Raw genomic sequence first — 25,674 nt, 5'->3', positions numbered from 1 at the left:
TTTGGAAAATTACATAGTCAGGAGGTAACCCAGAATAAAAGTCTACTCAACAACCAAGACAGAAAATTCCAGTCATTCATGATTAAACATCCCAGTAAAAGCTGTGGGTCCTTTTTGTAAAAATAGTTCATGACCTGGTGTATCAGTAGAACCCTAATCCAGGAAGGTAGCCAGAGAAAAAAAAGAAAAATCCTTCTGCACAAGCTGGTAAAGATGCAGTGCTTTGTTCTGAATTTCAATTGCATTACCTCCCTTCTTTAGTGATTGAAAAATAAATAAAAAGCTAATGATTAAAAAAAAAAAAAGCTATATGAAAGAAGGAAACTTAATCATGGTGCAATTTAAGCAGCTAATGATAGTTCTGAAATACCAGGAAAGATTATTTGGTGAATAGCTCATTCAAAAAAAAATGTTAAATAACAAAACCATTGTAAATTAGAGTTCAACTCTAAGTAAACTAAAAAAAAATCTTCTCATTGATTTTTCAATTTAAGCGTAAAAATGGATTGTGTAAGCATGCCAGAGCCATAGTTTTCAATTAGCCAAGCTGTCACAGATGGTTAATACCCCAAATAGACCATCAGAATATCGCTCTATTAGAAGATCTCGGGCTATTTGGTTATCATTGTAAAAACCGAGCCACAAACAATATAGAGTCCTAATAGAAAGTTTTAAAGAATTGTTGGAAAATCTGGTTATAATCTCAAAGTCAGGGGTAGACAGATTACCAAACCAAAACATGGTTTTTCTTGGAAAAATACAGTTTCTGATCTCATGTTAAGGGAACAGTTTATAGTGACGAGAAAATAAGGAAGACATCAAAAAGGAAGATTGCATGAATTATTTGATTAAATATGAGTAGGGTTTTGAATTTTCTCAAGAGCTAAAAAGATCAAATAAAGGTCCTGAGAAGTAGGTAAAACTACCTGCTAGTTAATGGAATCCTCAAGTTAGGAAGAGTCAATGCAGATTCAAGATCAGACCACACCTTCGCACTTGATTTAGAGAGCTACATTTACAAATTCTTCTAATAGATGACACATCACTGGTATGTCAGTTCTACTACTCAGCAGGAAAAAAAATACCATTTTTCCTTAAAGGAGAAGAAAACTTCTCTATTCTCTTAGGTGAACCTATGATCCACAAAGATCACAACTGAGTAACTGCAGTTGCCAAAAATTCAGGACTTAAGTGTTGCTTATTCATTGACTGATTGCAAATATATATATATATATATATATACCAAATATTTATTAGGATGGAATGGTGAGCCTCTTATGGGACTTTCCTGAATCCTCTGCTGAGAGAGTGAAGGAACAGTGACACCCTCCCGCAACACTACCTACCACCACCACATACCACTCAGTATGAAAATCAGTCATCTAGGGAAAAAAAAATGCAGCAAACCTGTTAGGGTAGAGGCCAGGACCATATTCACACATTTGTGGAGGAAAAAAAAGCAAGATAGGGCAAACAGCTGAGCCATATCCTTCCCTTCCAGGAGTCTCCTCTCACCCTGGGAGTCAGGAGCAGCTGTAAGAAGAATAAGGGACAGAAAAAAAGAGAGGTAGAATGGAAGTGGAAGAGAGAGAAAAGGAGAACAAGATAGGAGCTTCAAGGACAAAGAGCAAGTGTAGACTACCCTAATTGAAAATAGGTTCTACTGAAGTTTCTCATAAAATAGTATTACAATTACCGACTTCCTACTTGTGTTCATACATATAAATACATACTTTCCTCAAAAAGAAAACTGATGAAGAAAAATGGGAAGGTGACTCTGAATAAATCAGTTTTACTGTTTCTATAAAATTGGCTAGTGGAGTCTTTAAATTTGCAATTCAATTGTCTATTATGTTTTTGAGAATCTTCTATATGCTATGTGTGATAGGCTAGTGCTTCTCAAATTTTAATGCACCACGAATTACCTGGGGATCCTATTAAAAGGGAGATTCTGATTCAGTAGGTCTGGGATGAGACCTGAGATTTCACATTTCTACAAAGCCCCCAGATTTTGTGGATATAACAGAGTCTGTTTTCCAGTAGTTGACACTTTGTGCTTCCCATCAGGAAGCTGATATGCCTAGTGATTCTTCATCCTCTGTTTTCTGCCTTTAGCAAAATGCAGTATAATTTGGATAATTTGCATGAGGTGGGATTTTGTTTGCTTGTTTTTTCAAAAAGATATTTTTTTCTTCTGGTTAGTACTCAATTTCTCCCATGTAAATTCATTTGTAACAGCTACAGCTGTAATACATAGATGTTTCCTTTGCTTACTAATTAATAGAATTTTCTCCTGTGGTGGAATGTTTTTATGCTTGAATGCTCAGGAGGATCCCAGAAAGTAGTCTTTGGCAGCAAAGAATGGCAGAAACCCCAGGAAACTCAGCAAGAGACAAAGGTTCCCATCTGGGTCTTCCTCTAAGTGACTCTCACTGAATTAAGCCAGTTAACCTCTCTGGGCCTCAGTTTTCTCAGCTGTTAAAATTAAGAAGTTGTCCTTCCCAGCCTTTTTTCAAAACAATTTTAAAAGAATGAGAAAGAAAGTAAAAGAGAGGTAAGCAGAGGGCACTTTGTCTAGGTTATAAGCTTTCAAAGTATTGTAGCTATATGGCTCTTGATTGATACATGTCTGGCATTTAGACTGCTTCTATTGATAGGTGTTTTTCTGCACCTTTCAGGTGGCATTTTTATCAAGAAAACATACCAGAGCAAGTTAAAATCTGCCCTGGGAAGAATGCAGGTGCATTCTGTGATTATAATAGCATTAATGACTCAGAAACAAAAAACCAGACAGTTCTAATGACGTGAAGCTTTATTGACAAAACAGTTCACACCTAGTACTGGTTGTTTTTTAAAAGTCTGGACCAAATCACTGAAGCTTTAAAGCTAGATCACCACGGTCTTTTCCCCAGGCCCTGACAGGGATAATTATTGTGGTTCACGTACAGCCCAGGACTCCACTTTAATCCTAGCAGAGAAAGGAGTTATTTTTATTTTGGTGCACAGTAAATATCCTTTTTACATGTTTTAATAGAAACTGCCGTAACCTGTGAAGGTGCAACACTACTGTTAAAGGCTCTGTGTTATATTCTTGATTTTGAATTAAGATTTCCTGCCTTCCTAAGTATCTTTCACTAAAGAAAAATCTTTCAGTTCTATAAGTCTGTTCATTTCACATTTGGAGATTTTTCTCAGCCTCAGACTCAAACCAGGTTTACAACCATAGTAACCAGTCTTTGCTGAGCATATGCATTATTATCCATCACATAGAAACCATAAGGAAGTCTACACGCTAGTTATCTGTTGCCACATGACAAATTACCCTAAAACTTAACAGCTTAGAACAACAAACCTTTATTATCTCACATTTTTTCTGGGTCGGGAATCAAGATGTGACTTAGCTGGGTCTCCTGGCTTAGGGTCTTTCACAAGGCCAAAGTCATCTCTAGGTTTCACTGGGAAAGATCCACTTTCTAGCTCCCTCACTAGTGGTTGTTGGCAGGATTTATTTCCTACCTCTGTTGGTCACGAGTTCTTCCTCCTTCAACTCCTTGCTACATACATCTTTTCACAGTCCATCTCACAACATGGTAAACAAACAAGAGAGAGAATGCTACTAAGATTGAAGTCACGGTCTTGTGACTTAATCATGGAAGCAACAACCCATCACTTTTCTCATATTCTGCTCATTAGAAACAAGTCACAACATCCAGTCTACATTCAACAGCATGAATGCCAGGAGTCAGGAATCATTGGGAGCTATGTAAGAAGCTGCCTACCACAATCCATAATGAAAATTCCCCCTCCATTGATTCCAACCAAACCTTTAGAGTTAAGTCTAGAATTTCAAATGGTTTCAAAAAGTAAAATAGGAGTTAAAAAGCAAAATGTACCCACCTTCCCAGCAGTGCAGGAGACTGGATGACTCATTCAGATACAAGCCTGATGGGTGTGGTTGAAATAGGCGAAGTACTGTCTGTAAGAAGAACCTCACTCTTCTGACAGCTTCTTCTGAATGAATGTACCCTTCTCTCCTTCATGGACTTGGAACTTCTGAAACGCTATCCATCCTCTCCAAAACCATTCCTAAATAATTATGACTATATCCTTTGATTTTGAAACTTTGTAATTAAAAACTCCTTTCATCTACTCTATAAACAATATCCCTGAAATAAAAACTTTTTGCAAAAGTTTTGCAAAATAAAACGAGCAAACAGAAGAACTACCTTAATTCTTGCAGATTAACATATACCTACATGCCTGTTACATAAAATAAATTTAATAAACATCCTTCTTGCTTCATGTTAACTTTTGTCCTAGACATCTGTGATATTTGTGTGTGTGTGTGTGTTAGGGAATTGTAGAAAATGTTCTCCACCTCTCCCATAGAAACCTCTGTTCTGTTTTGGTCACATTTTTGTTCCTTCAGCCTAGTCAAAAGCCTGTACCTAGAACCATCATTTTTATGTTTACACTTGTTTACATCTTTTTCTTTTACCTCAAAAATCTACTAGGAGACCGTGCTGAGCATAACCTAAGATTACAATAAATAGGTTAGACTTAAAAATTCAGAAATCATAAAATCCAACATGGATTTTCTTAGGACTCTAAGGAGTAGGTATCTTGATAAGGAGGCAGGATAGTGGCTTGTTTTTCAACAAGAAGACAATAATAATGTAGAAGAGCCCTCTAAGGGAAAGAAAAAAGAGAAAAGATATATGAGAAAAAACAGAAAAATCAGAGAAGATGGAAACCAAAAAATTGAACAACATATAGGAGAACCTGTAAAATCAAATGGTGCATGTAGGGAAAGCCACCAGCCACATCCAATCTCTCCTAAAAGAATATTCTAGTAGCTAAATTGTAAACCCAGTGGAAAGAATAGATAAAAGGCTGATGTAGCTATTAAAAGGAGTAATTAAAATCCAAAGGAAGTGCAGGGTTTTTTTTTTCTTAAAATGAAAAGGTACCAAATGTTTTAAATTGCTTTTTAAAGTGCAGGATACAGCTCTGTGTGGAATGCAGTACATTTTCTCTTTGGTTCACTCTCCCCAGAATCAGTTTCCAGATTTGTCCAGGTGTCTCTGATGCCAATGATAAAATCCTCTGTGGGCCTGTTGAGAGGATGGATAGAGGATAAATGGGTGCTTTAGCAACCAGGTAGAGGCTAGCCTCTGGCCTCAGGCCTGTAGCATCCTGGGGAGGTGGGTTTGGTCCTGGGAGCAGGCAGTGAAAGCTGGGGAAGCTTCAAGGAGGCTGTCAGTCAGATCTGGTTCCCCTTACCAGAGAGGAAAGGCCAGAGAGGAAAAAAAAAAGCTTTACGCTCATAAGATTTCTTCATATTCAACCATCCATTTGCTAATACATTCTCTTGACATAAGTAGCCCCACTAAATTCCTCTTTCCTCATCACTAACTCTAAAATGACAGCTTAAGGATTATCCTCTCTGCCATTTACCATGAAACACAGCTCCAAACCAGTTTGTTGTAGGTTTCTGAGCTTAACCACATAGCTCACACTGAGTGGATAATCAATCATTCTATGACTAAATCCATCTGGAACAAATTTGAAGAAGTGGCCATGTAGGGTTTTTTTTTTTTTTAAATTAAACTGAAACCAGAGTTGATCTCTTTTTTCAAAGGTTTAAAAGAAAAAATATATATATAAAACTCAGCAATGACTTTAACCCCCAGAACTCATGTATGCTCTCTGAGTAAGATTGGTTCTATACTGCCCCCATTTTGGATTTCACTTAATTTTTCAGAGAGATGGTCTTTGAATGCTTTGGAGGAGAGTCCCCTTCCCAGAGAATGAGGTCACAATCCCTCCTTGGGTAGAAGGAAAGGAAAGGGGGATATTGCTTGGCCAAGTTATCACCATAACTTCATGTTGGTCTTAAATTCCCAAATGCGCAGGGCTCAACTGAAAGATTACGGAACTAAAAGAGCCTGTTTCTGGCCATTCTTGCTGGAACCACTACTTTTAGCCCTGTAAGCATTAAAGGATCAGTTAGATATCATGAGCCTTGGCTTTAAAGAACTCCACCCTTCCCTCATCAGACCCCAAATTGTTCATTTAAATTTAGGTTATAGCTTCTCGTGTCTACTCTGACATCTGCACCATTCATGCATTCATTTGTTCAATTTTAAGTCATTTATTCATCGATTCATGCATCAGTGTATTCATTTATTATGTAATCAAACTATACTAGATGCCTAGACATACCACCTTTCTTGCAAGGACTTTTCAGGCTATCTGAAGAGGTAAAGTAAGGTTGGATTTAAAAAACATTAAATCATGCAAATAATTCAGTTTAACAATTCAGGTCAACAAAACTTTAGTCAAGAGCCTCAGTCCCCACGAAGTCAATGGTAAAAGCAGTGGTAGAGTCCAGCGGAAGGACTGCTTGCTACAATCCGGGGCCATCATGGGCTTTTCAGAAGCAGTGAATGTAATCTGGGTCATGAAGGTTGAACTGGATATAAATAATCCTGAGAAGAGAAAGGGCAGGCTTTGCTGGGTGGATGCCCTATACACAGAATAATAGTGACAATATCTTGTTGCTGTTTGGGGTAAAGGAAAGGGGGGGGCTATTGTGGGGACTGCCGGAAACAAGAAAAATCATTGGAGGGACAGTTTCTATGAATCCTGAATTCTCGGTTAAGCCGTTTAGATTTAGTGATGTCATAACTTGTGAAAGATTTTGAGCAAAGAGTGACATAATAAAAATGCTACCTCCAGATAGTTGTTGGATGAGGGGGGGAAATAAGTATACACATATGGTTAAATGTGTTAAATCATCTTAATAGGACTGGGATGGGAGATGAGAGTAGATCTTACTTCTTGTAAATGAGTGAGTTCCTCAAAAAAGAATTGCATTAATTTTCAAGTACTATACATATGATAACAATGCTGACTAGTATAAAGACTTTTATCCCCAAGGACTATTTTCAGGATCATAATAATTTGTTTAACACCATTTCTAACAGACATATTCACTATTTTGCATGTAAGTGATGAGTCAAATCCAGAGTCAAAGATGATTCTAAACAAGTTCCACTCCAAGTAGGGTAAACAGTTTATAATATTGTTTAACAATATATTTATTCATAGGTATTACAAAGGAAAACATCAAATAGTCAATTAATAATATTTTGGTGTAATTTCAGCTCCTATGCCCCATGAAATAACCAATTAGGAGCTAAATAAGCCCTTAAATGATCTTCTGAACAATCAGCCTTTCTGCCTCTGCTCACATCCATTAAACTGTAGAATGTTTATTAGTCATAATATATGGCTGTAGGAATACAGAGCAAGTCTCTAACCATAAACTACGTCTGAACATAGACCTTTAACAGCAGTTGCTCTTATTCTAATATGGCTAAGGCTGAGATGCTGTGAAATGCAATGAGCATAACCTAAGCAGAGTCATGCCCTGATTAAAACAAGGTTTTTGGAATTACAGGAAATTATGGCAAAAGGTAATTATCCATAGGCCCACTCTCTCCCTTATAAGTTCCCTACCATCCATTTTGCATATAAGCATGAACGAAGAAATAATCTCATTATAAATAGAGGAGAGCAAAAAGTTCTCCCAGTATGGCTAGGGGAAATGAATTTCCTAGTTAACAATTACCTTCATTAAAAATAAGAATTTAAATAGAATACAAAAATGGAAGGAGGGATTTGGGAGTGTTGTTTGGGATTGAGGGTAAAGCTGAACTGCTAAGTGGATAAAGCAAGAATTTAAAATCCTAAGAATATATAGTTTACCTTATGATATAATCCAAAGGAATTTTAGCTGGATTTAGATCTCACTTCACTTAGTTGTGATACTGTGTGTGTGTGTGTGTGTGTGTGTGTGTGTGTCTGTGTGTTAAGACTTCCCAAGAGCTAGAATTTTGCAAAGGTAAAACACATGTTCTGTTTATTACCCTATTTAAGTTTCAATTCTAACTTCATAAGCAATAGTCATGCCTGTATTTCTCCCAGAAGTGGGGTCTTCTGGAGATGATGCATTAGTTGCCTAAATTTACTTTATTCTTTTATACTGGATTTGGGAATGAGTTGGGGAAAGAAAATTTTAACATTTGCTTTGTTAATTACAGTTTGGGAGATGGCACAAGACCACAGACCAAACATCCTATTAACTCTAAGATAATTCAACAAGCCTGTGTTGAGGAACTATTGTGTACAAAGCATAGTAGGTGCTGAGAATATAAAAATAAAAGAACTTATAGTGCCTACCCTGAAAAGCTCACAGCCTAGGAGTGAGTGGGCAGTAATTACAATGTGGCATTTTGAATCTCATTTTAAAGACTTTCCAGAAAAGGTGACACCAGGCTTCAGTTTAAGGAAGTTGTAGGAATTGGCCTTAACAAATTGGGGGAAGGGAAGGAGAGGAGAAGGAATGTACCATGCCTGGAGAACAGCATTTGCTAAGGTCCTAAGTAAGAGACAGAAAAAGGAAACAAGTATTCTGTACAATTCAGTGATTCAGTGTGTAGTACGTGGTGATAAGCAAGCATCAAATCATAAGGGCCTTGCATGTCACATTAAAAACTTTGGCTTTCATCCTGAAGGTAGTGAAAGTGACATGAGTTTTCATCTGCACTAAGTGAAAGAAATCCTATGCAAATATGAAACTTCTCCAAATCCAAATGAAGTCCACTCTTTTCACTCACGGAGGAGGGAAACATCATTTACTTTCAAAACATTTCTGAATCCTAACTTCCTTGTAAGTAATTAGGACAGGTTTTATTCTCCACATATAACAATGCTACAAAGGCAAATTAAGTATAAATTTCTAAAAATAGCACAGCTCACATTTTAACCAAATAAAATGCAGTGGGGAAAACATCTTAGCTCAAAGAAAAGTTACAAACATTAGCATTGGGCAGCCTGGATGACTCAGCGGTTTAGCGCCACCTTCAGCCAAGGGCATGATCCTGGAGTCCTGGGATCGAGTCCTACATCAGGCTCCCTGCACGGAGCCTGCTTCTCCCTCTGCCTGTGTCTCTGCTTCTCTCTCTGTGTGTGTCTCTCATGAATAAATAAAATAAAATAAAATAAAAATAAAATAAACAAAAAACCTCAGCATTAAAAATCCACTTGGCATTCAGTGCATTGTTCTAGGCCATTATGATTTTATCCACCTAGAATATAACTGTAACTCTTAAAGGATTTTTACTGCTTGGGGTTTGTTCCATCTTAAAGTTTATACTAAAACTTATTGGAAGACTAATTTGAAAGTAAAATTTAACTCGGCCTTTGCAGAAGCTATGAGAAGTTCTGTACATTCACCTTACTTGGCACGGCATCCCTTAGTCTTGTAAAAAAAAAATGTAATAACAATTGTATAAATACTATGGAAGCATTGAGTATTATTTATTATGTTTTGCAATGTTGTAATATAATGGTGCCAGAATTTATGCATCAAATCCAATAGAGAGCTCAGTTGGTACCTTCAACACATTAGGGCCATAAAATTTATATAGGCCACTGATGTGTATATAGGGTAATCCAGAAGATGGTTTCCTAATGAAGAATGCCAGAAATCAGTAGTTGGATCAAAACTTGTTTCAGACCCTGAATCAGATAAAGTGCCAGGGGCACACCTTTACCCTTAAGATGGCTCTACTTAGGAGGAAGATAGGAGGAGTTATTCAACACCTCTCAAAAGCAATTGACTTTCTAGAGATAGCAAACTTGCTGCTACTGCTCTTTCTTAACAAGATTACATCTGTCCCAAAGTCAGCTGGATAAGCTGCTTTCTGTAGTGATCTTACACTGACCAAAGGAACTTAGGAAAAGAAGCATAAAGAAGGTAGGTGTGAGCTGAATCTTGAAAAGGAAACTGTCCTGTTAAAGTAGAGGGGTTAGGGAGAGGCTCATGGACAAAGTTAGAGGTAGCAACATGTGTCTTACACATGGCAATATGTAGCCTGGCTGATGCAGAGGATCATACAGGAATGCATTGATAAGGGGCACCTGGGTGGTACAGCCTGCTGAGCGACTGACTCTTGTTTCCTCTCAGGTCATGATCATGGGGTGTGGGGGTGTGGAGAGGAGTGGAATCGCATCAGGCTCTATGCTCAGAGAGGAATTTGCCTCTTTGCCCCTGCCCCTTTGCCCACATGCACTCTCTCCCTCTCTCTCTCAAAGACATATATGAAATCTTTAAAAAAAAAAAAAAAGTACATTGGCAAATTGGAATCTAAGGAAAAGGCTAGTTTTTATATTAAAACCACCTAATATGCTGCAGTGAGGCTCAAAATAATCTTATAGACCTTCTGCATTTTATCAACATCTAGGTGAGTAGTGATGAGACTAGCTGCAGGTGTAGGGAGTTCAGGGGGCCTGGACAGCAGCCTACCTGCACTGAGGAGATAAAGATGGCAAGGGCACCCTGCTGAGCTCCCAAAGGGTGCACTGGAGAGTCACAGCACTGGGCCAGAGCACTCACCAACCATTGCTAAAGCAGCAGTGCCCAAGACCTACAACCAGCGGGAGATGTCCTAACACTACCTCAGATGTGGCAGCAGTCGGAGCTCTCAAGTTAGAAGAACGGTCTGCCTAATCAGGATGAAACTGAGGAAGGGCAAATGCAAAATTGAGTATTTAAAGGGGAAGGAGTCAGAAATGCAGGATAGAGAAAGAATAAGTAAGAAGATGACAGAAGGAAGTTAGCCTAGCCGTCTGCTGGATTGTCACACTGTCACCATCAGCATATTCTTTTACCTCATGCTTTAAATTCTTTTATTTTTTTCTTAATTTTATCTGTCAAAGCCTTAATCTGGAAATAAGAGTTTGTCATATCCACGTACATAATTTGCCTATAGCTATAATGAAAATAAATTCTTTTATTTTTTTCTTAATTTTATCTGTCCAAGCCTTAATCTGGAAATAGGAGTTTGTCATATCCACGTACATAATTTGCCTATAGCTATAATGAAAGCTATAGGTCATTTAGCTTTTGGAGAAAACCAAAATTAGTATTTCTAAAGAATATTTTCTAATATGCCATGGTTTTGCCATATCACTAGCATAGCATTACAAAACAAAAATTGGCTCCACATCAGACTCTCCTGTATGATATGATTGATCAGATGCTTCATCAACCACAAATGATTATGTAGATCACTGTTATGTTTTGTAGAGAATCCTGCTAATTTGAAAAGTCAGACATCGATGTTTTCACTTTAGAGTCTTGTCCTTATGAATAAACAACCAGAAATACTTGTGCTGACTTTTTACATGCGGTTGTTTCCACTACATTTGAAAATATTCCCCATCTGTTCTTTAGGTCTGATTTATAACTTCATCCCTGCCTTGAAAGATGATGACCCCAATGTCCTTGACATGGCCAATATAATAAAAATTGCTGCTGAAAATTTATATTTTCATAGATTTTTCATAGTTGGAACTTGTTCACAGAAGTTCTTTCTCAGAGTTACATATAGGTTCTAATTAGAGCTCCAGTTATTTTTTTTAAAGATTTTATTGATTTATTCATGAAAGACACAGAAGGAGAGAAACAGGCAGAAGGAGGAGAAACCAGCTCCTTGCTGTAGCCCGCCAATGTGGGACTCATTTGGACCCTGGGATCACATCCTGAGCCGAACAGACACTCAACCGCTGAGCCACTTAGGCATCCCTAGAGCTCCAATTAAAGCTATGTTTGCTAAGTAGTCTTTATAAACCTTAACCCTCCATTGCTGTGAAGGGGGTCCTATAGCCATTAACTGTCCTTTCATATCACAAAATACTGTGAAATGCAAAAGTTGCTAGGTATTTCTTTGCTTTTGTATCTCTCTTGTTTGAATGTTTGCAATTTCCCTAATGAGAAATAGCTTTAAGAAAGAAAGGCTGGTTTTGCCTATTCTCCTATCTGTTCATCTGGAATATGCCAAAGGAAGGGAAGTCATTCAAGGCTGTGATGATCTTCCCGATTGGATTTCAGTCATAACCGACCACATTCAAAATATGACACTGAATAAGGAAGCAAAGACAGGATGTGTAATTATATACAAGTGCATAGCAAAATATATTAAAAGCCCTGACTTTCTGCAGTTTTTTGCTTCCTTCAGTCTGTAGACAATAGTAGTACCAACCTGATTTACACCAACTCATAGCCATGTCACAATGTTAAGTACAATTTATTGAGCACTTAGTGTCAACCAGATACCATTTGAGGGGTGTGTTATTTCAATTAGTACTCACAATAACAGTATGAAATAGGTATTATCCCTACTTGACAGATTTTGTCATTGAAACTTGGAAAAATTAAATAACTTGACCTGAACACACACCTAAAATGTGGTGTTTCTTGGATTCAAACTGAGACTTATTTTATGCTAAAACCTGTGATCTTACCCACTCTTCTGTCTCAGTCATATTTCATATCATTCTGTCTCAAGTTACGTAAGAAAAAAATTTATTCTCTGGTTCTCAGACTTTCTAAAAAAATCAACAAGTCCTCCCATAAACTCTCATTCTTGGAATAATAAATTCTTGGAGTAATAAGGTTTTAAAAAAGCTAGCACAAGCAACTAAAGAAACGATCTCGAATAAAATAATTTAGAATTAAAAAATCTTATGAAGTAAGAAAATAGTATGATTGTTGTCATTGTGAAAGCCCTGAAAGAGATCCTTAGTTGATGGGTCCTACCTATCTGGCAGCCTCACAGTCATCCACATTAACCACATACATGCCTGAAGCCAAAGATTTTCATTTAAAGGTTTCCATAAACAAATTATTACATTTCTAGGGAAAAATAATTCCAGGCTAATTTTAAAATTAACAATATGAATTGCTCAATTTTTCCATTTTCTTCTAAAATGAAAACTTGGAATATGATAGACTCTACGGATGTGTTCCATGCAGTAACCAATTAAAAAAAAATATATAGGGACCCCTGGGTGGTGCAGTGGTTTAGCGCGTGCCTTTGGCCCAGGGTGCGATCCTGGAGACCCGGGATCGAATCCCACGTCGGGCTCCGGTGCATGGAGCCTGCTTCTCCCTCTGCCTGTCTCTGCCTCTCTCTCTCTCTCTCTCTGTGACTATCATAAATAAATAAAAATTTTAAAAATATATATATATGTATATGTTCTTAGATCTATATATATCTATATCTATACAGATCTAAGAACATAGTCTTTTTTTTCTTCTGTGTTTATGCATGCCAAGAAATTCCCTTAAAAACTGACTTAGCTTAGCATCTACCTTTAACATATCAACTGTATGACTGGAACAGGTCCATCTCCCTTTGTACTCTATAGACAGAGAAACCATGTATTGGGCGTGTTTCCCCATGAGATTTTTTTCAGAGTTCATGCTGCCAAATAGACATTAAGCAAGTCTAAATTCCTGAAAGTATGTAACTTTACAGGTACACAGTAGTGCATTTAAACATTTAAGAGAACTTTCTAATCATCTCACTCTGCTAACAGAGCCATTTAATCCTGAAAGATGAGCCCATTTTTAGACCCTCCTTTGATTCTACAAATCAGAAGCCACTGCTGAAACATGAAAAAAAGGAGGGTGGGGGAGAAATAGAGACCTATGATCATGGTCCCCAAAAAAACAAGAGCATATTTGTTCAGGTTTCCCAGGATCCAATATTTTAAGGTAGAGAAGGCAAAAGAGGTAAGAGCTGGAAAATGAATATTTTTTACAACAGAATCCAGGAATTCAGTAAAATGAACCTTAATTTCAGATTTTTAAAACTGAAAGAGATTTTGGGATGCCTGGGTCGCTCAGTGGTTGAGCATCTGCCTTCTCAGGTCACGATCCCAGGGTCCTGGGATCAAGTGCCGCATCACACTCCTTGCAAGGAGCTTTCTTCTCCCTCTGCCTATGTCTTTGCCTCTCTCTCTGTGTTTCTCATGAATAAATAAATAAAAACTTTTAAAAAAAACTGAAAGAGATCTCAAAGGACATACAGTCCACAAATTTACCAGTCATCCTTGCACAGGGGCCCTGCTAATCTTCTCTGTATCATTCTAATTTCAGTATATGTGCTGCTGAAGCAAACACGGAGAATATATAGTCCAAACATAATTTTGTCTCTGATGGAAATGTAAGGTAAAATGCCCCAAATTCATTTAAAAGTCCAAAGACTATTTTATATATGCTAGCCTGAGAAATCTGTAGGATTGAAACACTCATAGGCTCAATAGTTTTATTGAACAATATTTTCTTTAGTTCTCTATTGCCTTTAGGTACCTTGAACTCATGGGAGTTATTTGAATGCTATTACTTCACAGCACTGAAAGTGCCTTCACATAGACAGGAGGTTATCCCATAGCCTATATATGTCAGCACAAGTTATAAGCAAGTTAAATTCAAACATGCATGATAATTCATGAATAACTTGGGAAAAAGTGACAACTATAGTATCAATTTGAAACAAAACCAAAAAGTCAAATCTCACTTAGTTTAATGGTATATGTCAGCTACCCCACTATTAAGTAAGCCAGCATTCTGAATTTCCCTGTCTTAAACCTTGTAGTTAAATTGAGGTTGTAGGGATCCCTGGGTGGCTCAGTGGTTTAGCCCCTGCCTTCGGCCCGGGGCGTGGTCCTGGAGTCCCAGAATCAAATCCCGCATCGGGCTCCCTGCGTGGAGCCTGCTTCTCTGTCTCTCTCTCTCTGTCTCTCTCTCTCTCTCTGTGTCTCATGAATAAATGAATAAATCTTTAATTAATTAATTAATTGAGATTGTATAACTCTAGAAAAAGTCTCTCTCTGTCTCTCATGAATAAATGTATAAATCTTTTTAAAAAAATAAATAAATTGAGATTGTATAACTCTAGAAAAAATGTTTTAAGAACTGAGAGTGAAACTGAGGAGGAAATTGCTAAAATATGGACTATCATTGATTTTTACACAACTATTTTAAGAATATTCTAATTACCTACACCCCTAAGGTTCATAAATGTAGATACATATTCATATGAGTCCACATAAAGACTTGACATTTCCAAACCACATCACATTTGACACTTCCAAAATCCTTCAATACAGGCATCAGAAATGTAAAGAATGAGAAGATACAGCTTATAAAAATGCTTAACAGATTGAAGTAGCAAATAAATTTGCAGTCAAAGCCCTCTTTCTTAAAGAGGAAAGCAGGGATTTTTTTGTGATTCTAAGGCAATACTCTAATTGTTAAGGATAATTCCCACTCCTGATTTGTAAGTTTAGTCCTTTGAGGACAATTGAAATAATGGTGTTTCTGTAAATGCCAAATCCCAAGGGTTACAGAAACCTAAAGAGACATAAATTAAAGTAAAAAAAGAAGTTGGAAAAAAAAAAAAGAAGTTGGTAACTCTGGGAAACAAAGGGTTGCAGAAGGGGAGGGGGGTGGGGGGAATGGGATAACTGGGTGATGGTCACTGAGGATGACACTGGATGGGATGAGCACTGGGTGTTATACTATATGTTGGCAAATTGAATTTAAATTTTTTAAAAATGTAAAAAAAAAAAACAAAAAAAGAAGGTTCACAGAATGCAGATGGTTACAGAAAAAAAAAGTTTAATAGTATATGAAGCATTTGGACATAAGCCAATAGTTGTTCAAATTTAACATTTTAGTCACTGAATAATCTTATGCCTTAGAAAGCTGTAGAGCCTACCTTCCTGAAAAAACATTCATACAGGACAAGGAATAATAAGTCTGGGTTTTAACTGCCACATTGCTCAAGGAAGAGGGATAAAATAAATAACTGTTTAAGATGAGATATTTCCTGGCAATACTTTATCATAGAGCAAGGTTTTCAGATATTAGAGGATAAATTATGAAAGCATCAATGTCAACATGGCAACTCAACAAAGATATATGTATGTATGTCCTGTGTCAAATGAGAGAAGGCACAGATATTCATTCAATGTTGTTGAATCCTTACAACTTTCTATATTCAGGTCGATGTGGCTTCTATTTTTCAATTTTTTAAATATTTTAGTTATTCAACAAAGAGAAAGACAGAGAGAGAGAGAGAGAAAGAGCTAGTGGAGGTGCAGAGGGAGAGGGACAAGGTGACTCTGGGCTGAGCACAACTTGGGGCTTGATCTCAAGACCCTGAGATGGTGACCTGGGCCAAAACCAAGAGTCAGACCCTCAACCAACTGAGCCACCCAAGGGCCCTGTTTTTCAGTTCTTTAACATTTTCAAACTCAGAGTAGAGTGCACAGTACAATGAATATGGAACACCCACCATCCAGATTCTAAAATCGTTAACATTTTGCCATGTTTGTATGCAGTGCCTTAACACCATTTTTAAACACAGATAACTGGTCAAATCCCCACCCACTATGGAGATCCACATTGCACCACTTGCATATTTCTGATAATAGGAACCTCACTACTTCCTAATATATTAAAGTGTCTAGTAACCATGTTCCTCTCTCAGACTGAACTAAAATCTGCCTTCCTTAAATTTCTACCCTTTTATTCTAGTTCTGCCCTTGGAAAGATACGATCAAGACTTTTCTCTTCTCTAAGTGGCCCTTCAAAACCCTAAAGTTCACTTTCATAACAGACTATCTCAGATACAAATCTTATTTGTATTTTCTTCTCTCTTAAATTGAATAGAGTGGGGGCAAAGAGAAGGAGATGTAAAGAGAGAAGGAGGGGTTATCAACCTTCTGAAGGGCTGGCCCTTTTTTCCCCAAAAAGGTTTCATATGTGATATTTTCATTTTCATTCAGTTTGATATAGTCTCAAATTTCAGTTTTATCTTCTTTAACCCATGAGTTGTTTGGAAGTGTACATCTTCTTTTCCCAAAAAAAGGGGGATTTTTCTAGTTTCATTGTGGTAATTGCTGTCTTTTCCATCACATTTGCATTGTAGTGAGGGAACAAAAATCCATATATTGTAATTTTTGACATGTATTTAGACTTTCCTTAAGGCCAGCATATAATCCTTTTCTTTTAACATTCTCGCAATGCTTGAATAGGATATGTATTCTGTCCCGTGTTCCATGTTATATCAAGTAGGTCAAAGTTTGTCATCTGTTATTCATATTTTCTATTCATTTCTGAAAATGTATGTTTGTTCATTTAGTTACTAAGAGAAGTATGTTAAAATCTCTTAGTGTAATTGTGTGTATTCATTCTCCCTCTAGTTTTACCTATTTGTGCTTTGTCTATCTATATGGAGGCTGTGTGATTAAATGCAGTTAAATTCTGAATTTCTGCATTTTCCTGATAAACCAAAACTTTTGTTACATAGTATTTTTTATTCTTTAGTAATCTTTTTTTCCCTTAAAGTCAACTTTGTCTGATACTAATATTGCAAAGCCAACTTTCTTTTAATAAGTGCTGGCATAGTACATTTTTCATCTTTTTTCCTTCAACCTATCTTTTCTTTTCATCCTTATATTTAAATTGTTTCTCTTGAAACAGCATATTTAGGTTTTGTTTTTATAATCAACCTGAGAATTTCGGTTTTTAGTAAGATCTTTCAGTCTGCTTACATTAATGCAACTATTGCTATGATTAGGTTTAAACTACCCTTTTACTATTTGCCTTCTATTTGTTCTGCACATTTTAGTTTCCTTTTCTTTCCTCTCTTGCCTTCTCTCTAAAATAATGGACCATTTTGTATTATTCCATTTCTCCCCTGTATTAGATGCTTTTACTATTCCTTTAGCTTTCCCGTAGGGGTATTTTAATATGCATATTTGATTTATCAAAGTCTAAAATAAATTAGTAGTTTTACCTCTTCCCTGACAATGCAAGGATCTTCAAACTCTATTTACCCTCCTTCCAACTTATTATTCTCGTGTATTTTAATTATAAATATTTTATAAATCCCAAATATGTTATAAATCCCAAATATGTTATAAATCCCCAAAGACCTTCCTATTATTGTTTTATACAGTCACTATTCATTTAGATTTACTCACATATTTATCCTTTCATTGCTTTTCATTGTGCTGGAATTTTGAATCAAAAAGAGAAAGGAATTTAGTGCAAATTTGGTGAGTTCCACCCCTCCTTCATCCTACCTCTCTGCTTCATTTGGAATTCAGAAAAACATAAGGGCCCTGAGGCATATGGGGAAACATTGTGCAGAAACATCATAAGTAAGATGTAATGAAATGGGTAGGAAAATATACACAAGAAAGTAACATGCTCTGAAGGCAAGAAGCACAAAGATATGCTTTATTTAAAAAGCCTTAAGCAGTTAATGATTTGGAGAAGTATTGCCAAATTACACTCAGCAAATTTAGTAGTATGCCCCAATTTAGTGGGCACAAAAGCTGTTTATTGTTGAATGAACAACAAGTTTAATGTAATTGGTTTCATACAATTAGGAGGTCACCAAGCCATGCTTGTTATAATTGGCATTGCCATAGCCAGGGGCTTGTGCGACCTCAAGCGATGATTGGCCTGAAGGAGTAAGCCAAGAATGTGTGTGCTTTGGGCTAGGGAGACTGACTAATCTGGCTGCAAGGCTCACGGAGGGGGCCAGGAATCAAGTCACAGTGCTTAGGCAAGGCCTGGTGGACTCAGCTGAATGTAGTCTCCATTCAGTTCATTGCACTCCGGGGATTTGATCTAGAGCTAGGGATGGAAGGTGATCGAGAGGATCGAGGTAAAGAGGTAGGGCACCAGGAAACTACAGTTATTAAAATGTCAGTTCAGAGGCATCCCATAATCAGATGGGATCATAATTCCTCTGAAAGCCATCCAGTTTGAAGCTGGTCTCCAGCTTGTATAGACTGGGCTTGAACTTTCACACAGACCATCTTTAATTCCTGGTATTGAGCCACTCTAAAGCAAAGATTAATGGTGCTACTTATTACAAAATACAGTTTTTTTACCTCCACAAGGTTGTGGATTGATGACTAGTTGTAATATCACTCCAAATACCAGAGTCATCTTTTCCCAAACATGTTTTTAATGGATAATTAAGTTTAAGAAGCAAAAAAAGGAAGTTTAGCTGGGAATGACATACTCAAGAGATGCCAGAGAACACTCCTGATGATTAGCAATCATTTATCAGTAGAAAATGTTTTTCCTTAATATTCTGAAAACAATAAGCTTCACTTTGCCAGTTGCAAAAAGAGCTGAAGAATAAGTAAGGCCTTTGTTCCCTTGCTTGTTCTGTTTTAGCCTATGAGCAGTTGGTTCATTTGGTCTGTGTGTAGTACAGATGAGTCACAAATTGAACTGGTCATGTGTGCCACTTGGTTTTCTCCCCATGTTCATGAACTGCATGTCTAACCTCATCCCATCGTCTTGCAGATGAACCCCACTAGCCACAGAGGAGACTGGGTGAGAAAAGGTCAATTTGCAGCGCAAATCAGTCATCATTGCTGGAAAAGCAACTCCGTACATGTAGCATAATTTTTCCATATGAGAACAGCATATTTCAAGGTTCTGATAGAACACAGTGCAATGACAAGGACTTCCAGAACACTTGATTCACCACTTTATAAAACAAAGAAATGAACTATCAGTGAGGCTGATATTTGTTGATTTTGGTGATATTTTTGTTTATCATTTAAAGCACACCAAATTATTAACAATCTGTTTTGCCAGAACAGATAAGAATCTAGAACTATAAATCTAGTGCTGGCCATAGATGAAGACAGTTCTCTTTTGTTACTTAATATCAGTATTTATTTTCTCCACGAGAACTGCTTAGCTTGGGCGAATTCTAGCTGATAATTTCAGAAGGGTGAAAAGCTAACTAGAACTGGGCATTTAGCCCAGATAAATCTGATTCCAGTACTATGAAAGAAGCAGCAAGGGAAATAGAAAGTCTTTGACAAAAATTGTTGATAATTGGCTAAGGACTAGGGAGGGAAACAGAAGACTTGGAGAGCTATGAATGTTATTCTAATGTAGAAGAAAGACACAAGGGAGGAATCTAGGCACTACAGATGAACGACCCTCTTTTTACTTCTAAGAAAAATTAAATATATATACATATACATATAAAACTATAATTAAAGGCCTGCTATCCAGAGTTCTTAGGAAATAAGTCTTTCTGGAGACCAAAATTGCAGGGACAAAAATGGAAATCTGGGGTTTGAATTTCTACTCTGGGTGACCTTAGGCAGGTTACCTCACAAATCTACACTTCAGTGACATCCTCCTGCCTCATCCACAAATTGTGCATGATGTGACTACTTATTCCACTGAGCTGTTATCAGGATGAAATCAGAGGCTCACTGATCTAATTTTCTAACCAAATAATAGATGTTTAAATATTGCTAAGCATTTACCTATTTTTACACCAGTTAATTTTAGAATTTTAACAAATTTGTGTATGGTTATATAAAATATCACACACCTCTTTCTTAATCAAAATTTAAGCAACATAATTTAATGTCTTGAATACTCAGATTATCATTAATAGGAGCCATGAATGGATGAAGCAATAGTAAAACAGCAATGCTCTCAGCACTTGTTGAGATAGCGCCCACTTTCCAGGATTGTACTGAAAAATAAGATGAAGACCCAAAATAACAATAAGATACTTACCCAATGAGCCCTTTTTATTTGAAAAGTTTTATAGAGTAAATAGAAAAGGTGCTGAGAACTAATTTACCATCCTGTCATGAGAAAGGATTAGGACCAATTATTCTGAACAGATGGCTATCTATCTAAGTTGTTAAGAAAAGGAAGAAAGAAAGGAAAGAAGGAGGGTAGATAGGTGGGAGGAGGGAAGGAAAGTGGCTAGGAATAAAGTAGCTCCTTCTCACAGCAAACATGAATCCTTGACCTCTTTTTTTCTACTTTACTCCATTTATGAGATTAAATTCGTATGGTTGCAGAAGATATAAGAATGTAAATCCACACAGATGAAGAAATAGCAGCGACTTGAATTTAACCACTGCCTTTGCTTTAACCACAGGACCTCAAAGGACAGCACCAAGTAATATTCACAAAGCATGCACAGTGCTCCCCACAGACCTAGTAAAGATGCGGATATTTTACTCTAAGGATTTACAGTCTAGAGACAAAAAGATATATTTTGAAGATTCTGAACTTTAAAAAAAAATCTTTGTGTCATTAAGGATGAACAGTCTATTTTACAGACGGAGAAACAGAGAGAAAAGAATTGATGTCGTGGTCCTAGATCACCTGGGCAGTGACAGATGCAAAATCATTTCAGTCCCTTCCTTCTATTCACGGTGTTCTCCTCCCTGGTCAGTGGTGGCTTATTCCAAAGTAGTTCTGAACTATTCCTTAAACCTAAAGCAGCGAAGTCTAAATGGTAATCTAAAGCATTTAAGGTACAGAAAATGTTTGCCCATGAAAACACACTGAATGTCCATGTCGTGGTAAGTTATCAAATTATGAAAAGAACATTGCAGAGATTAAAATGTTGCATAAGAGAGAGAAAGCAGCATGAGTCAGGGGTTTGGGAAATATGAGTCAGAATGACGGGAAGGAGCCAAAAACATAGAGAATGAGGGCCTAAGCAGGGACTTAATGGACACCACAGAGATGTGGACACAGTCACCTCCATTAACTTTTGAGAGGAAACCAAATATGTGGTTCCATAGACTGCGGGTCAGCGTGATAAAGAGGCTAGGAGTGAGAGCTGAGCAAAGATCAGACTGCATTATTTGAAGCAATGATGGTGCCAAAGTCAGCAAGAAAGGGACCTACAACAGTATAAATCACTAGGAGGGAGAGTGTGGGCACATTTTTGAAAAATGAGGGAATCACCAAATACTGCCCTTAGCTATTCTTAATGCATTAGAATGATGAAATGTGAGTTGATTTACGTGTTGTGATATTTTAGGAAGCACACTCTATTATTTTGTTCTTTGGCTATGTTTACATTAGGCTGTGTCTGCATAGTTCAGAGCTGCTCCCCGTGGTGTCCAATTCAAATTCCAATCCCACCTTTAAGGCCCTGCTTATGACTTGAGCTACCACTTTATGAGCACCTTCAAGCAGGCACTGCAGCAGGCTCCTCACACACAGCCCCTCCAGTCATGCTGACTCCAGCTGTCCTGCAGACCACATTGGTTTTATTGGATGCTTTCTAATGCAGCCTGCCTCCTGCCTAGAAAGAGCCTCCTCACCTTCTTCAAAATGCAGCTCAAAACTCCCCTGGCCTGGCACACCTTCCACAGCCACCCACCTCTGCTGCTGCCTTATGCCTCCTAGTTTCTGCACCTCTCAACACCATTGCTTTCCTACAGTTTCCATGTGCTGACATCGTGCTCGTTTTACTGTTTCTCACATATTTCCTGTTACTCTTTCTTGTAAATGATTAGTTCCATAAGACAAAACACTGATCCTACTTCCCTCAAACTCTAGGCATCAGTTCCCAGCACACGATTATCATTCACTCATCCATTTATCGAACAAACATTTATTGAAAACCCACTGTTTCATGTACTCTGCTAGGCATTAGGAATACAGAAAAAAAGTGAGATGTAGACCCCATCCTCAATGTGCTTGGGCCCAGGGCCCAGGGAAGGTGTTAACTGATTGCTTAAGAACCTAGTGAGCTTCACTGTCGAGGATAAATTATAGTTTAAAAGCAAAACAAAAACTCCTCTCCCTGGAGTACTTTTTCCTAGATTACCAGGGAAATCATGACTGACCTGAGTTGTTTCCTTATGAATAAGGCAGTGCTTTTGCCACTCAGGATATTCCTACCACAGAAGCCTTTTCTAAACGAAAAGCCTGGGAAAACGAGGTCTTCTGGTACACCAGCACAGGAATGTATATTCTGCTTCAAGTCTCTGACATAGATGTATGTTTTAGTGACTCATCACGTTAACTCTCTGATATTTAAGACAAACAGAAATGCATACAAGTAGAAAGGAAGAGTGCAGAGGTGCCTGGCTAGCTCAGTTGGTGGGACAAGCGACTCCTGATCTCTGGGTTATGGGTTTGAGCCCTATCTTGGGTGTAGAGATTACTTAGAAATAAAATCCTGTAAGAATAAACTGTAAAAGACTTTAACAAGGCATAACAATTCTTACATGACTTTCTCATATGGCATATGCTCTATGAATAAATAATAACAGGGTCTCAAAGGGCAACTTTTAAATAATAAAATTGTGTCACTTAAGTAATGGTATGAATTGACAGTATAATCGAAGATAATACAAAGAAACCCTATTTGTCTATGTGTTATTAGATAAACTGCTAAGAGCAAAGGAGAGGACAAATATTCTCAACTTGATTTAGAGAAGCTCTCAATGAAAATGTAGTCAGTTCATATCCTAGAAGATCCAGCTCCAGGTATATGACAAAGCACATGCTCAACTTCTTTGGAATAATTTCTTGAAGGGGATTTCATGAAGTTGTATTTTATTGAATTTCAGGAAGTTTCCCATCCAAAAATTAAAGTGAGTTCAAGTATGTACAAAGTGTGTTAAAAATATCATCCATCGGTGTTAGGTGCAGTGAGTGCTATTGCGGTTTTGTTGGTTGTTGTTGTTGTTGATAGAGAAAGGAAAAGAATATAGTGACAGTGAAGGCAGTGATTTTTTAAAATTATTAAGTTATTTTAACTCACCGAATATTTTTATTCAATAATCCTTTTCAGAAGGTAAATGAACCTGGTTCTTAAGAAGGAGTAGGTCCAGGTAGCACAATTTTTATGTTTAAAATCTATTTAATTGATATATTAAGTCCACTGGAAATATTGGCTTATTTATCAAAGAGCCTTAGAACTGAATGAGAAAGTAGGAAGGAAACTGTAGGATATAGGGAATGCAATGGGGTGGAGGCAGTTTGCAGAGAGGTCTCAGAAAGAAAAGCCACAGTCACTGGTGAGGCCTCCCTTAGAAAATGCAGCAGACAGCCCCAGTCCTTGATCTTTTGCCAGCATGCACTGAGGAAACTTGCCACATCTGAATCTCACATTTCGGTATCTCTCAGGGCTGTTATCACTGCAAATGCTGGCAGATGCTCTTGACATAAAACAATAGGAATTCTGCTGTCATTTCTGCATTAGCGAGTCATAAAGCTCTGAAAGAAACCCCAGTAGAAATGTTTTCATCAAGTGCGTATGAGAATATAATAAAAGACAGAAAAAAGACCAGATAATTTCAAAAAAAGATCGTGGCGCCTCTGCATGGTACCTTACAAAGGACAGAGTTAGAATCACTGATTTGAAAATGATGATGATGATGATGATGACGGTGGATTACAAAACAAAAATAAAAAACAGTAACAAAAAAAAGTTCACCAAAACTTTAAAACCAGGTTCAAAGAATCAGGTAGATGCTTTTATAGGGTATTATCCAATAAATGGCCATACATCCCTAAAGTATTTTTCACCTCCCCTCTCTCTTTCTTTTGGGAAAAATGTCTGTTATCGTTCAAATCCAGTATCAGAGGACAACTCTTACCACAGGAATCTCCCACATTCTTACACTGGTAGTGTGAGTACAGCAGTTCTCCCTGAAAATAGAGCGAAAAGCAGCAGAAGCCACTCTCTGAGCTTCTTTAAAGGAAGGCAGGAATTGAGAAATACCTTCTAATTACTGATGGCTCATCTTTTGTATTGAATTTTAGCCCACTGTTTGTTCCAAAGCACCACCCTGGTTTTACCACATTGATGATCTAAGGTTCCCTAAGCCTGTCTTAGTTTTTATGCAAAATTTGTCATCTAGGAATTCCAAGTTTGATGATATTTTTTTAACAAAGCTTAGACCCTTCCGTTGTTGAAGAATGCCAAAATCACATAATCCTTTCATCTTCTTAACTCACCTACTTAACTTCGTAATGTGAGAGAGTTATTGAATGCGAAGGTAATGTTGAAAAGGCAAAATTAAATTTCACTTATAAATCACCGTAATATAAATGCACATGCATAAATTCATATCACCTTTTATTCCAAAGAAACTCATTATAACAGATTCATTATATTGTGATGAGCATTTTTTACTTTTCTAAAATTATAGTCTACTACTCCTTTGGGCACATTTAGTAAATTAAAGAATCGCTTTGGGAAAATATCTTTTTAAACTGATATGAAATGCTTTGGGAAAATATGTATTTTAAACTACACCAATCTATCTCTCCTAGAGAAATATCATCAAGTTGAATCCTTTGCATTTTGAAATTTGCAATGAAAGGGTTTTTTTTTTTTTAAGATTTATTTATTTGAGGGAGAGAAAGAGCATGTGCATGAGCATGCTGTGGAGGGAGCCGCAGAGGGAGAGGGCAAGAGAATCTCAAGCAGACTCCACACGGAGCGTGGAAGCCTTACACAGATTCCATGATCCTGAGATGATGACCTGAACCGAAATCAAGAGTCAGATGCTCAACCAACTGAGCCACCCAGGCACCCCTGCAATTAAAGTTTAATTAAAAGGCAACAAGAAATACATAGTATTAAAGTTTGATTTATACCTGGTTACTGGACAGTTCTTTATAGACTTGTCAATGTAAATGATCTCAAATGCAACATATTGTGTAGAAAAAGCAAGTATTATACAATTTATTTATGCTTTAAAGCATGCAACACAACACTGTATATTCTAATGGATGCATATCTATATAATTAAAGTATAAAAACCTTTCAGGGAAGGATTCACACCCACCAGGACAGTGGTAGGTGAGCAGATAAAAAGATAAGAATACAGTAAAGCTTTAGTTATGTCTCGAATGTTTTATTTCTGAAAATAAAGTGAGCCAAGGCAAACATGGCTAATGTTAGCATGTGTTAAATCTGA

The 25,674-nt window shown here is 37.2% G+C and overlaps 1 protein-coding gene and 1 non-coding gene across 3 annotated transcripts in view; one reads left to right on the top strand and one right to left on the bottom strand.

Moving 5' to 3' along the window:
- Positions 1-25,674, top strand: part of EFEMP1 (EGF containing fibulin extracellular matrix protein 1) — a 60,138-nt gene that overhangs the window by 16,470 nt on the left and 17,994 nt on the right. The gene's annotated exons all lie outside the window — the stretch shown is intronic.
- LOC121492237 lies at positions 13,932-14,038 on the bottom strand. Its single transcript, XR_005988147.1, has one exon. It is a non-coding gene; the product is annotated as a U6 spliceosomal RNA (small nuclear RNA).

Source organism: Vulpes lagopus, chromosome 5, assembly GCF_018345385.1.
Source record: "Vulpes lagopus strain Blue_001 chromosome 5, ASM1834538v1, whole genome shotgun sequence".
Lineage (NCBI taxonomy): Eukaryota > Metazoa > Chordata > Mammalia > Carnivora > Canidae > Vulpes > Vulpes lagopus.
Note: the sequence above shows the minus strand (reverse complement) of the source record. Positions and strands in the feature narration are given on the sequence as shown.